The sequence below is a fragment of the Gekko japonicus genome, unplaced genomic scaffold (assembly GCF_001447785.1).
Source record: "Gekko japonicus isolate JY-2015 unplaced genomic scaffold, Gekko_japonicus_V1.1 scaffold1245, whole genome shotgun sequence".
NCBI lineage: Eukaryota > Metazoa > Chordata > Lepidosauria > Squamata > Gekkonidae > Gekko > Gekko japonicus.
Genome location: NW_015165861.1, coordinates 250,422 through 262,737, shown reverse-complemented (window position 1 = coordinate 262,737; position 12,316 = coordinate 250,422).

The following is a 12,316-nucleotide window of genomic DNA, read 5'->3' as shown; positions in this document are numbered from 1 at the left end:
GATGGATGAGCAAAAACATTTTGATCCAGTGATCCTTTTTCTAGTCTGACCCAACTAGATAGTTGAAGGTCCAGAATATTGGCTGTGAGGCTTTCTTTCTCTGCGGGGTGCATCCTACTTAAGGACACAGGAGTTACCTGCAGAGACAATGAGAGGCAAAGCCAGAAGGGCCACTTGGCCTGGCCTCAAGCTCAGAGGGGGCCTCAGATTTAGACCCTTGTTAATTTGTTGGCATTTGATAAGCTTTGTAGATTACTTGTATGTGGTTCGTCATCATCTTCTTCTTTTTGATGGCTAAGGGCCTTAAAAGCTGGAGGTGGCCTGGGCCTCTCTGGACCTCTGAGAGGACATGATTACCTGCACTCTGTTTACTGGCTCGATATCCAAAAGTGTTACTGGAGCTTAAAGGGAGGGAGCCCTTTTATTCTTTCCATCCTTAGAGAAAATGTCCTATGCTGTTCCTTTTAAGCAAGTAAGAATGAACATCCTCAGCAGGATCTGTGACCCTGTCCCACCTGCCAGGTTGGTTCTTTTCAGCTTTTCAGAAGCCGCTGCTAAGTTTTTTTTCCCTTTGTATCATGTTTGGAGCATGTTGCTGGATTATTTTTAGCTTGCTTTGACACTGTTTAAAAGCATTGTGTCCTTGTTTTTGTGTCTCCTATTCTACATCTTTATGTTAAAGTTGTAACACTTGTACAGTTTTATTGTTTATGTTTCTAAATAAAATTTAACTGCATGCCAAGATGAAAACTCTAGTGTTCTCATAAGTTATACATTTAAAAATAAAATAAATCTAGCTGTGGACAGATATATTCAAATGGGCTGTGGAGAGGCACAGCTTGGACACCCATCCCTTAGCACCCTTTCTACCTCCTTCCCCTTCCAATTAGCTTATGATGAGCTACTAGCAATTTCATTTAAGTGCAGTATGGCGTTAATGGGAGGATGGGTAGGAATTCACCTATCTGCCCTTTAATATTAGTCTTAGACTGCGATCACACGCGCCAGTAGATCCGACATAGGCACAAATGTCCGATGGATCTAAAGGGCACAATCAGACAGCAGCATCTTGGAAGCGTCCCACAGTCATCAGCAACCCATGCTGCTCTGCCACAGAAGTGGAGTAAAAAGACACTGGAGAAAATCCGGCAGTAAATGGGTTGCAATGGGCCACGGACAGACTTTCCCCTGTCTGATCGCACAAGCACACATACATGCTGTCGGGATGGTCTGGCCGTCCTGGTTTGGTGCCTCCCCCCCCCCTTTCATAGTATGTGCATCATTGCATACCCATAGGGGGCCCTCGGTGTGGAGGTGTGATTCCTCATTTATGCACATGGGAAACAAACTGCAGAAAAACCCACGACTCATCTGCAGTTGCATCTGATCACACTGTGACAGGCTGCACCCGCAGCTCCAAAGGGAGCTGTGATCTTGCAACTGTGGGCCAAATTTCTCCTCACTTCCCCTCCACTTCAACTGGCATGTGTGACCACAACCTTACTCTGATGAAGTTAAGGGCAACCTGCATGGTTTTCTCCTCTTCCATTACATTCTTACAACTGCCCTGGACAGGTAGCACACTGGCATAGATTGACTACCCCAAAGAAAGAAAGCTCTGCAGCTGAGCAGGGATTTGAAATCAGGATTCCCCACTCCAACACCCTAATAAGTGCACAACACTGCATTAATACATGAGAGGTCCCACAAGCAGATTGCTTCTCAGAATCCACTGAGTGTTCCAGCCATGTATTTCTCACACAGCTCATACCAATACGCCTATGGCATTATTCAAACTGCCGAAGACTGTACACTGCAGATCTAATCCAGGTCAACTTGCCTCTTTTTACTTATTTCAAGGAGTGATTCCTTGTTTGTTTGTTTCAGAAATACTCACAAAAAAGTGGAAATGCATCATAACTGAGGAAGAGAAATTCTAATTTACTACCAAATATGCTATATGAAAGTAATGTATTCACAAGAAATCATTTTCTTATGGTCTCACAATGTGTTACTCATTTTGCAGCTTTTTGGGTTACATCTAAGCATTCAGCAACCATATTATTTCTTAGCAGGTATTTTTCTTACACTGTACTCCCTAGTGTCCCAGCCCTAAAACGTTTACTTCAAATTTTATCCCATTGAGATAACTGAAATCAGGGGATTAGTTGCTGTATCACGGGCTGCCATTCTTGGTGGAATTAGACAGGTTTATAAGCACATTCCAACCAATGTGCTTAAGCATAATTTTCTTTTCATTCATTAGCCCAGGATCTGCAATGAGGTGCTTGTGTTTAAAGATGATTTATGCACAATATCCACTTATTTTGGATCTTCTGCTCTTAGATAGAAATGTATTAATTTAGATTTATTTTAAACATTTATAAGCTCACTTGTATCCCAGGCAACTCTAACCCAAGGAGGATAGGACTGCCACCATCTGGGAAGGAAATCCTTTGTGGACCTGACTGACTGTCCCAGAAGAGTCCTGAGGATCAAAAGCCAGTGTGTACATTACAGAAAAAGTCCCTTCTCTGCTCCTGTATAATGAACAAGGCAAGCCCATTGTCTCCAGCAAGGCAATTGCCTTCCTTCTCTTCAGTTGTTTCTGTATATAAGTGATGCTCTGTCTTCTTGGAGCTTGGGGGTGGTGGTCAACAGTGGGAGGGCTTCTAATGTCCTGGCCCCACTGGTGGACCTCCTGATGGCACCTGGTATTTCTGGCCACTGTGTGACAGAGTGTTGGACTGGATGGGCCTTTGGCCTGATCCAACATTGGCGTCTCTTATGTTCTTATATTAAGTAGCACAAGCAAACCAGTCAACCATTGGGGTACAAATTTAAAGGAAGCCTCTCAATTCTAATGTCTGATTTAAAAAAAACATATATTTTAAGTATACACAGATATAGGCAAATGAAGGGAAACGGGGAGCAAAATGCAGAAGTTACAAAAGGAAAGAAAAATAGTTTCCAACTAACTCAAAACATTTAAGAGATTTGTGTTCTTCACACTTTCTGTGTCAGGTGAGCCAAACATTCCAAGGTTTGTAGGACCCCCTTCCTGCTATTAATTTTAGAGTTGCTGTATGAAAGAAGGCCTGGTGTGATCTGGTCCATGGGGTCACAAAGAGTCGGACTCGACTGTGCGACTGAACAACAACAACATGAAAGAAGGAGTTTGTCTTGGAGCAGTCTGAAAATGAAGGGCTAGATATAACTGTTCCCTCCAAAAGGGTCAAGAACCCATGAACAGTTTTCCTGGGATCATGTGGTTTTGTATTCAGAGCTTTTGTGGTTGTGTGCACAGCTTGGAGGTGGTGCAGATGCATAGGATGGGATTTCAGAGGTCTTCTGGGCAGTGTTCACCAGAGGTATGAGGGGGGGAAATGTCCTTACAGTGGGCCATCAACAGTGAACACAATTTCCATAGTCATCCTCCTCTCTGGTGCAAGTAACAGTTCACTTCACAGCAAACTAGGTGTCCAGTTCTTGAAACTCGTGAAATGGAGTTTTGGTTTGTGTGTCACAAAATTTGCCTTACAACTAAACTGCAATGGAGTGTTCACTCATTACACTAATAATGACATAGTTTGACTCTCAGGTCACAATTAATAGGCCTGTAACAGCTATCTGGTTTTTCTGCATAATCTTGTTCCAAGCCATTTTTCAACGCTATTTGATCAAATACTTATGACATACATATCAAAAGGTAACTATTTCTGAAAGGCATTTCCTCAGTTACAAACTCAGAGCAATCCTGTGCCAAGTTCAATTACTTCCGCTCCTCCAAATTTTCAATTATAATGCTAATTCAATTCAAACTCATGAACAAGTTTCGCTAATATCATAGGACTTTGGTCATAACTGCATGTTACAGCGTCTTTGGGTTGTGCCTGTGTCTGACTCAAGGACTTTTCAATTCAACCTGCATTGTGAGTTTTCCACTGGAAACTCCGTTCCCATGTGTGCAGAAACCTGATTCAGATTGTGACCATAGTACATGAGGAGAAGGTGTTTAAACTTTTCCCTCTACCCTATTTCTCTTGTCCTGGAATGACCAGGGGGTGCTATTTGCTCCACTGGGGAACCTACATATGGCCCATAATTATACATGGAGACCCCAATGTGGCAAAATGTACCCCCAGGACAGTACCATGAAAACGGCATGGTAGGATTTTTAAGCACCTTCTTCCTGCATGCTACAGTCTGAATTGATCCGAATTGAGCCCCACATCCCTATGATCCAAATTGGGCCCCTGATCTGAATTGGGCCCCACATTCCTGGGAATTATGTTCCTTGTGGGGAACCACACATCTGACTAGAAGTCCTTATGATGGACCTGGGCACGACCTTAGGGCTCTGTAGTATGTAGTCTAACCCATGTTTGACTTTGATTAGGGGATGAAATGAAGCATTCAAATATAGCCGGATATTTGCAGTTAAATTCCAGCCATAGTCAATTATGTAACTCCCTCTCTCTCCCTACTCCAAACCTGTAGAAGATTGTTGATATCTTTAAATTCACAAAATAGTCTGGGATGATATTATTCTGATCTCTTGAATATTCTTGAATAATCACAGGAACGCAAGTAGATACACTGATAGCTGTTCATGCCCTGAAATTTTCAACCAATTTAGTCATTCATTATTCCAAATAAGGCTAATGGAAACCTCTTGTTCCTGGCTTTGTAACAGGAAGGTTAACATTTCAAATATCTTTACTGATGACAATCTCCCTAATGTGTGTACAGTGGCTTCATATGAACACTCCCCCATGGTATACAGCTACCCCTGCTGGTAGCTCTGTATGCAGTCAGGAACTTTTCAGCATTATTCTCTTCAGGGAAAGGTTTGCGTAAGTCTGTGTAGTGTTAGGTAAACTGACCCTCAGGTATCATCTTCTCATCACACATGAAGTGTGATATCCTCCTTAGATTGAATTAAAAATTTGACTTACAGGAAACAGTGTTTGGATCACAGGACTGTAGGTTAAGAGAAGGGGAAAGAATGACTGAGCAAAAAAATAAAAATAAATATTGCAGGTGTCCATCTACTGGGGAAAATTCAAAAGCTGCTGTATTGGAATATCATCCACTCATTTATTCATTTAGAAACCCCTTTCTTCCAACATCTGGGACACAACGCTTTACCAATTTTTACTAGTACCAATTAAAATATCTTAAAGTAAGCTTCAGGATCCTCAGAACCCTTCATAAGGCTGTATGTAAATCAATCCTACCCCAAGAAACCAAAGTAGTGATGGTGCTAAAATTGGGGAGGGGTAATGCTCTAAACTGAGTGCTGTTCCCCCTGCCCTATTCTTCCCTCCTCAGAGCATAACTTACTGTCTCTTCCCACTCATTTATCCAAGCGTCGGAGTGACCATACCACCAGCAGAGAGAGAGAGATCTGGAGGCTTGAGAAGCTGTCCAGACATCCTTGATGCCTGAAATGTGAGTGCTCCATGCTCCTAGGAGATGTAGCGTGCCTCATGTGCTTGTGTTCATAGGAATTTTAGGTGGCAGAAGGGAGAAGAAAACATATGTGAAGGTGCCTTACAGTAGGTCAGATACATCAAACAATTTCATCTACTCTAACGGGTAGCAGCTCTCCAAGATCTGTGGTAGACATGTCATTCACAGTCCAGCTAGCTGAGACTCTTGACTGGAGATGCTACTGGCTGAACATGGAAGCCTCTGCATGAAAAGCATGTACTCTGTCACTGAGACATGATCTATCCCTAGGAAACAGAGGGAAACTTCTCAAGATTTCAGATGCTTTCACATACGTTGAATAATGCACTTTCAATACACTTCATTAATGATTTGCAACTGAATCTTCCTGTTTCACGGGGGGGGGGGGGGGAAAAGGCTTCATTAATTTCTGGCAGCCATAAAATATGCTGCCAGTCCGTCTTTGTAGGGGAAAGGTAACAGCAGTGTTCAGCTTCCTGGAAGAAGGATGAAGGCTCCATTGAGCATTCAGGAAATCCTGATTCTTACACTCAAGAATGCATCAGGATTTCTGTAACTGGTTTTTTAGAAAAAGGAGCTTGATTTAGTAAGCCAACAAGAATTTGCTCATTACCATCAATCAATCAATCAATCAATCAATCAATCAGTCAGTCAGCCAGTCTATAGAGAGAAGGCAACAATCATCCCTGGGCATTCTGGATATTATAATATTATGTAAATAATGTGCAGTGGTGATAGTCTTCTTTAACTTAGCAACTGTGGTGCTTTCCCATCATACTCAGAAACAACTTTTATTCTTTGCTGCCTGTTCTTGTTTTGTTTTTTTTAACACCGAGCCTAAAGAAGTTTCCTAGGGAAATCAAAAGCTTGTCACTTCGCAACATTTTACTTGCTCTTAATAAAATCCATTTTTGACTATGGCCAAAAAAGTTGACCGATGGTGCTGATCCCCAGGGGCATAATCCTGGACAGGTTAAGTCGAAGATGTATGATTTATGATATGCATTGATACTGTGACCAGCTGAGAGCCAAGGACAATATAGTCGCCGTGACTACTTTACAAGCATAAAATAGAGCACCACTTTGGCATGAAAATGTGTGTATGGAAGCAGAGCAAACACTTGAATCTGAAAGAAGTGACACAATATCATATCTAAGGGCCATCTCTCCCCATAAATGCCCCAGAGAGCCTTGTGCTCCACAGATCATCATTTGCTGGTTGTCCCTGGCCCAAGGGACACCCACTTAGCCTCAGCCATACAGGGCTCTTTTTGTAGCAGGAACTCCTCTGCATATTAGGCGACACACCGCTAATGTAGCCAATCCTCCAAGAGCTTACAGTAGCCCCTGTAAGAAGAGCTCTGTAAGCTCTTGGAGGATTGCCTACATTAGGGGTGTTCCTGCTAGAGGAGTTCCTGCTACAAAAAGAGCCATGTCCATAAGAACATAAGAGAAGCCAATGTTGGATCAGGCCAATGGCCCATCCAGTTCAACACTCTGTCACACAGTGGCCAAAAATACCAGGTGCCATCAGAAGGTCCATCAGTGGAGCCAGGACACAAGAAGCCCTCCCACTGTTGCCCCCCACACACACAACCACCAAGAATACAGAGCATCCCTTGCCCCAGATCGAGAGTTCCTATTTATACCTTGTGGCTAATAGCCACTGATGGACCTCTGCTCCATATGTTTATCCAATTCCCTCTTGAAGCCGTCCATGCTTGTAGCCACCACCACCTTCTGTGGCCTGGTGGAACATGCTCCCAATTGAGATCAGGGCCCTGCAAGACCTATCACAGTTTCACAGAGCCTGCAAAATGGAGCTATTTTTCCAGGCCTTGGGTTGAGGCGGTGGGCGTCCATAGATTGGTCTCCTTGTTGCAGTTTCTTAATGTCATGATGTTATGCTGCTATTAATAAGATCTCTATGGCTCGGTCACAGCCCAATTGTTCCCAGCTATTAGGATATCTGAATATGTCATTGTTGCAATGCCTAACTTTTAATGGTCTTTGTTTTTAGTGTTTGATATTTGTTTATTGATTGTAATTTATTGCTGTGACCCACCCTGAGCCCACTTGTGGGAAGGGCAGGATATACATGAAAATAAATAAATAAATAAATATCAAGCAGAGGTTTCCACAAACACCCTTTGTTTTCCATCCAACACTGCAAGTCACAATAGAAAGAGAAAGAACATGCCTGATTTTATTTTATTTTTTTGCTGTCCTGAAATCTCATGACTCCAATGACTCATTTACCCAGTGCTTGGTGAATCTCACCCTCCTCTTGAAACAAAACCATACAGGGCAAAAATGGCAATAGTCACCCACAGAGAGGTCCTATGGATGAACTCTCATTTAGTACCAGTAGTTTTTTTTCTAGTTATAAGAAGAGAAGAGATTGGATTTATACCCCGCCCTTCACTCCGAGTCTCAAAGCAGCTTACAAACTCTTTTCCCTTCCACTCCTCACAACAGACGCCCTGTAAGGTAGGTGGGGCTGAGAGAGCTCTTTACAGAGCTGTCCTTGAGAGAACAACTCTGACAGAACTATGGCTTGCCCAAGGTCATCCAGCAGCTGCAAGTGGAGGAGTGGGGAATCAAACCTGGTTATCCCAGATTAAAGTCTGCACACTTAACCACTGCACCAAAGGAAGGGGATAGAATAACACATCTAACAAGATTATGAAAGCTAGAGATTTAAGCATCAGTCAGCTGTTGTTGCCATGCAAGCCTATCAATGTGTTTTTATGAACTGTATGGACTGTGCAAAGGGACTGTACAACATGGAGACCTGGGAATACATGTTGAGACTGCACACCCGAAAGAGGGACACCTTCCTTTAGCGTTGCTGCTCCAGTGATGGTCTAGAGTCACCAGCCATCTCGCCTGCTATGAGATGAAGCAGTTCCATAAGCCTGTATGCCATGCCATGGAAAGACACGAGGACAGAGAACTCCAAACTCATTAGGCGTTTCTTCCAGCACATGTAGGCAACCCCCCTCCTCCAGACCTGCACAGCTGCACGTAACTTTGAGACTCTAGTAATAGTTGCTTAGCAACTAATCGCTCAACCATCAGCAAGCTGGCTAGGGCCATTAAGAGACAATAGCCTTAACCTGATGACTCATCTTACCTGCACCCAGGTGCCAGCTTTTACAGTCTAAGTTTCTAGATCTCAATATTGACCACTCCTTAGTTCCCCCTCCCCTATTCCAGCCACCCAATAGTATGTTTTATGGGATGGACTAACAGGAGGTGTCACAGGGGGATGTGGCTAGTTCAGCCTGCCCCGCCCCACATTATAAAAGATGCTTCCCAACCACATGGTCTCTCTCTCTCCCTCTCCACGACCCCTATCGAAGCTTTAACCCTCTTATGTCCAGCTTGCTATCCATATACCCTACCTCCATCTTTAAACTCTAGTCTGCAACTAGAGTCCACGTGGTTCTGCCAGTTCAGAGCACGTGTTCCCCATATTCTATTTCTAACCCCTCAATTTTTCCATTGGGACAGCTCAATCAATGAGGGCAGGCATATATCACCCAACCAACGATGCAAATGTGATAATTATCTATCTTTATTTCTTAGTATAATTGTGTGAGTGTTTGTGTATTGTTTGATTGAGACATCTCTACCAGTAAAATAAATTATATTTCACCAATCATAGTCTCTGTATTTGTTCTGGTACTTACAGTAAAGGTGGGACTTCTGTATAAATTGGTGTGAACCCTAATTTGCCTATTGCCAATTGATAATCATAACTTCTCCTAGATTAGTAGAGAATTTAAGGCAATTTGGCTAACACTGTGATAAAATCAAATACAGTTCTTTTTCCCACTTTGGATGCATAATTCCCCCAACTCTGGAATCAACTCTTAGTGCAAATCCAAAGGACGTCACCTGAAACAGTGTTGTTAGACTTAGGCTACTTTCACACACATTTCAATGCACTTTCAATGGGCTGTAACAATCTTTTGCAGCTGGATTTTCCTGTTTCACACAGGGAAATCCAGTTGCAAATGATTGCTGAAGTGCATTGAAAATGTATTATACAACGTGTATGAAAGCAGCCTTAGGTTGCAGTCACGCATGTGAGAAAAAATGGGGGGAAAGTGAGGCTATTTCCTCCGGAGGAAGTTGACCCGCAGTTGCACAATCACACCTCCCTTTGCACCTGCGGGTGAGTCTTTTTTGTGTGCCATTTCCCCCCCATGTACTTAACTGAGGGATCGATGAATTGCACCTCCACACCGACGGCTCCCTATGGAGTTCACGATGATATGCATACTGTGAAGGGGGGGGACATCGCCACAGAATCTGGATGGCCTGCTCAGACCATCCTGACGCCATGAGAGTGCGCTGGAGCAATCAGACACTGGAAAGTCCATCTGTGGCCTGTCACAACTGGTTAACGACCAGATTTTCCCCGATGTCTTTTAACTCCGCTTCTGCGGTGGAGCAGAACGGGTTGCCAACGGCTGCAGGGTACTTCCCAGATGTTGTTGTCTGATCACACCTGTCAGCAAGCTGCCAATGTTTTGTTTTCTTTCTGTATATGTGTGTGCGCTTGCCTCTTTCAATGTAGAATCGTAGATGCGCATGCCTATGTAGCTCGCCGAAACAATTATCTCGCTCAAGGCCACAGGTGGAGGCAAAGGCTTGTTAGTGTAAGGAAGTTCTCACTGAACACCGTGAGAAGAAGATAACATGAGAGGCTTGGGACCATTAGTTCTCAGGCCAAAGGCGCACGGGGGAACCCCCGCAATTGGCCTGTAGTAGTTTGAATGTTTATTATATGCTTTGCTATTGCTTTTACCCCTCATTCTGAACAGTGATCCTGTTATGCACCTTCAGCTCTAATAAAGTTACCTTTTCTTCCAAAAGCGTGCTTATTATGATGCAAGGAGGAGGCTGACAACACCCTTTAAATCCATCCTATGTCGGGTCTAATTGTGCATATGATCGCAGCCTTAGTAGATCACAACTACTGCAAGTTGAAATGTACAGTTGGAACTTTAATCACCATAATCTGTCTGGCTCATCTGGAAATACTGTAAAGACTCTGAATCCACATAGGATTGTTCTGGCAGTTACAAGCAGGTGGACAATTTATTCTGGCACCCTGCTGTTTGGGTTAGGGTTCTCAGGCAACTAGAAGCAAGAGGGACTGGGGCAGTGTGGGAAGAGACTAGGAAGGGACCCAGTGTGGTGTAGTAGTTAGGGTAGACTACAGTCTAGGAGACTCAGGTTTAAATCCATGGTCGGCTATGGAGCATGCTAAGTGACCTTGTGCCAGTCACTCTTTCTGCCAGTCTAATTTAGCATACAGGGTTGTGTCCGGATAAAACTGAAAACAGAAGTTTAATGTACCCCCTGAGCTCCTGGGAGGAAGTGTGCAATAAAAATTGTAATGCTTGAAGCATTTTTCACTGGCCAGGCTGCAATAAAGAAGGTCACCCAAGCTGGATTGGGGGGGGGGGCACTGAAAGAAACTGAGCATGTGCAAATAGTGCATTGAAGGGGCAAGATTTATCTTACCTTGTTTGTGTGTTCCATTTTTGTAAAACATCAATAGCAACAGTTATCTCCCCACCCATCATTTGAAGCTTCCAAGAAAGGAAGGAAAGCTCACTTGATTACTCTCATCTCCCTGTGCCTCCTGTGCTAGTCAGAATTGTGATTGCCTCTAAACCACAGATACTTTATCTGTCTGAATATTGGAGGGAGCATCCCTTGGCTGAGGGGTGAAATACATGGGTGACATTCAGACTAAATTTCCCACTAACTGAAGGGAGGTGTAACTTCTGTCCGTTCCCCCTTCCTGCTGCAGAGCCACAATTTGACCCTGATCAGAGGTCATTTTGGGGGGGATCGCGGGAGATCGCAGTTCCCCCGGGTGAGGTATGGGGGGTGGGGCACATGACGAAGCTTCTGGCCCTCATTCAGCCAGGAGGAGGCAGGAGAAGAGGGAGGGTAAGTTGCTTCCTCCCTGCCTCTCCCCACCCCTGCCTGCCTGGGGTCAGGGAGGGCCTTCGCGGGGCTTCCTTGCACTCCCGCCGGTCGGGACCGTTGGGGGCGGGGTGTGTGGCCTTATGACACACTTCCGGTGATGTCAGGGGGTGTGGCCTTATGACACACATCCGGTGATGTCAGGGTGTGTGGCATATGCTAATGAGTTATGCTAATGAGTTCCCCTAGCTCTTTTTCTACAAAACGACCCCTGACCCTGATGCTATTCCTGATGGTCCCCTGTTCCCCAGGAGCAACATTTCAGGGAGATCAATGGTCTGCTGTAGAAGGGATGAGACAGGAAAGTTCTCTTCCACTGATGGAAGTGCCTTCTTTTAGTGGAAAAATTAGTTTGAAGCCAATCCATTTGGGTGGATGGCAGGAATTACATCTAGGCATGTGTTTCCAATTGAAACTGGTTTATTTCATAATATAATTAGCTTTACTTATACATTTAAAGATTCTGACTCAATTTGTTCAAATGACAGTTAACAACCCCACCAAATCCAATTTTTTTGGACACCCCAAATGACACGAAGGCATGTGTTCAGCTTGAGACTTCCCGAGACTTGTTTTCTTACCAGGGCCTGTCTGCTGATATGCTCATTAACAATGACCTAAAAGAAACCAATGACTTTTCTGTTCCTGGTTTGAACAGCGTGTCATTCAAACATATCCTAGGGAGAGGGAGAGAGAAGGAACATTCTAGGCATCTAAAATAACAAGCCATTCTGTTGACCAGGCTGAATCCTAACACTCAAAAGCCATAATCTCTTGTTACTTTATAGCTTCTGGAGAGAAAAGAACATTGGCTCCTCTGTTTCTTCAG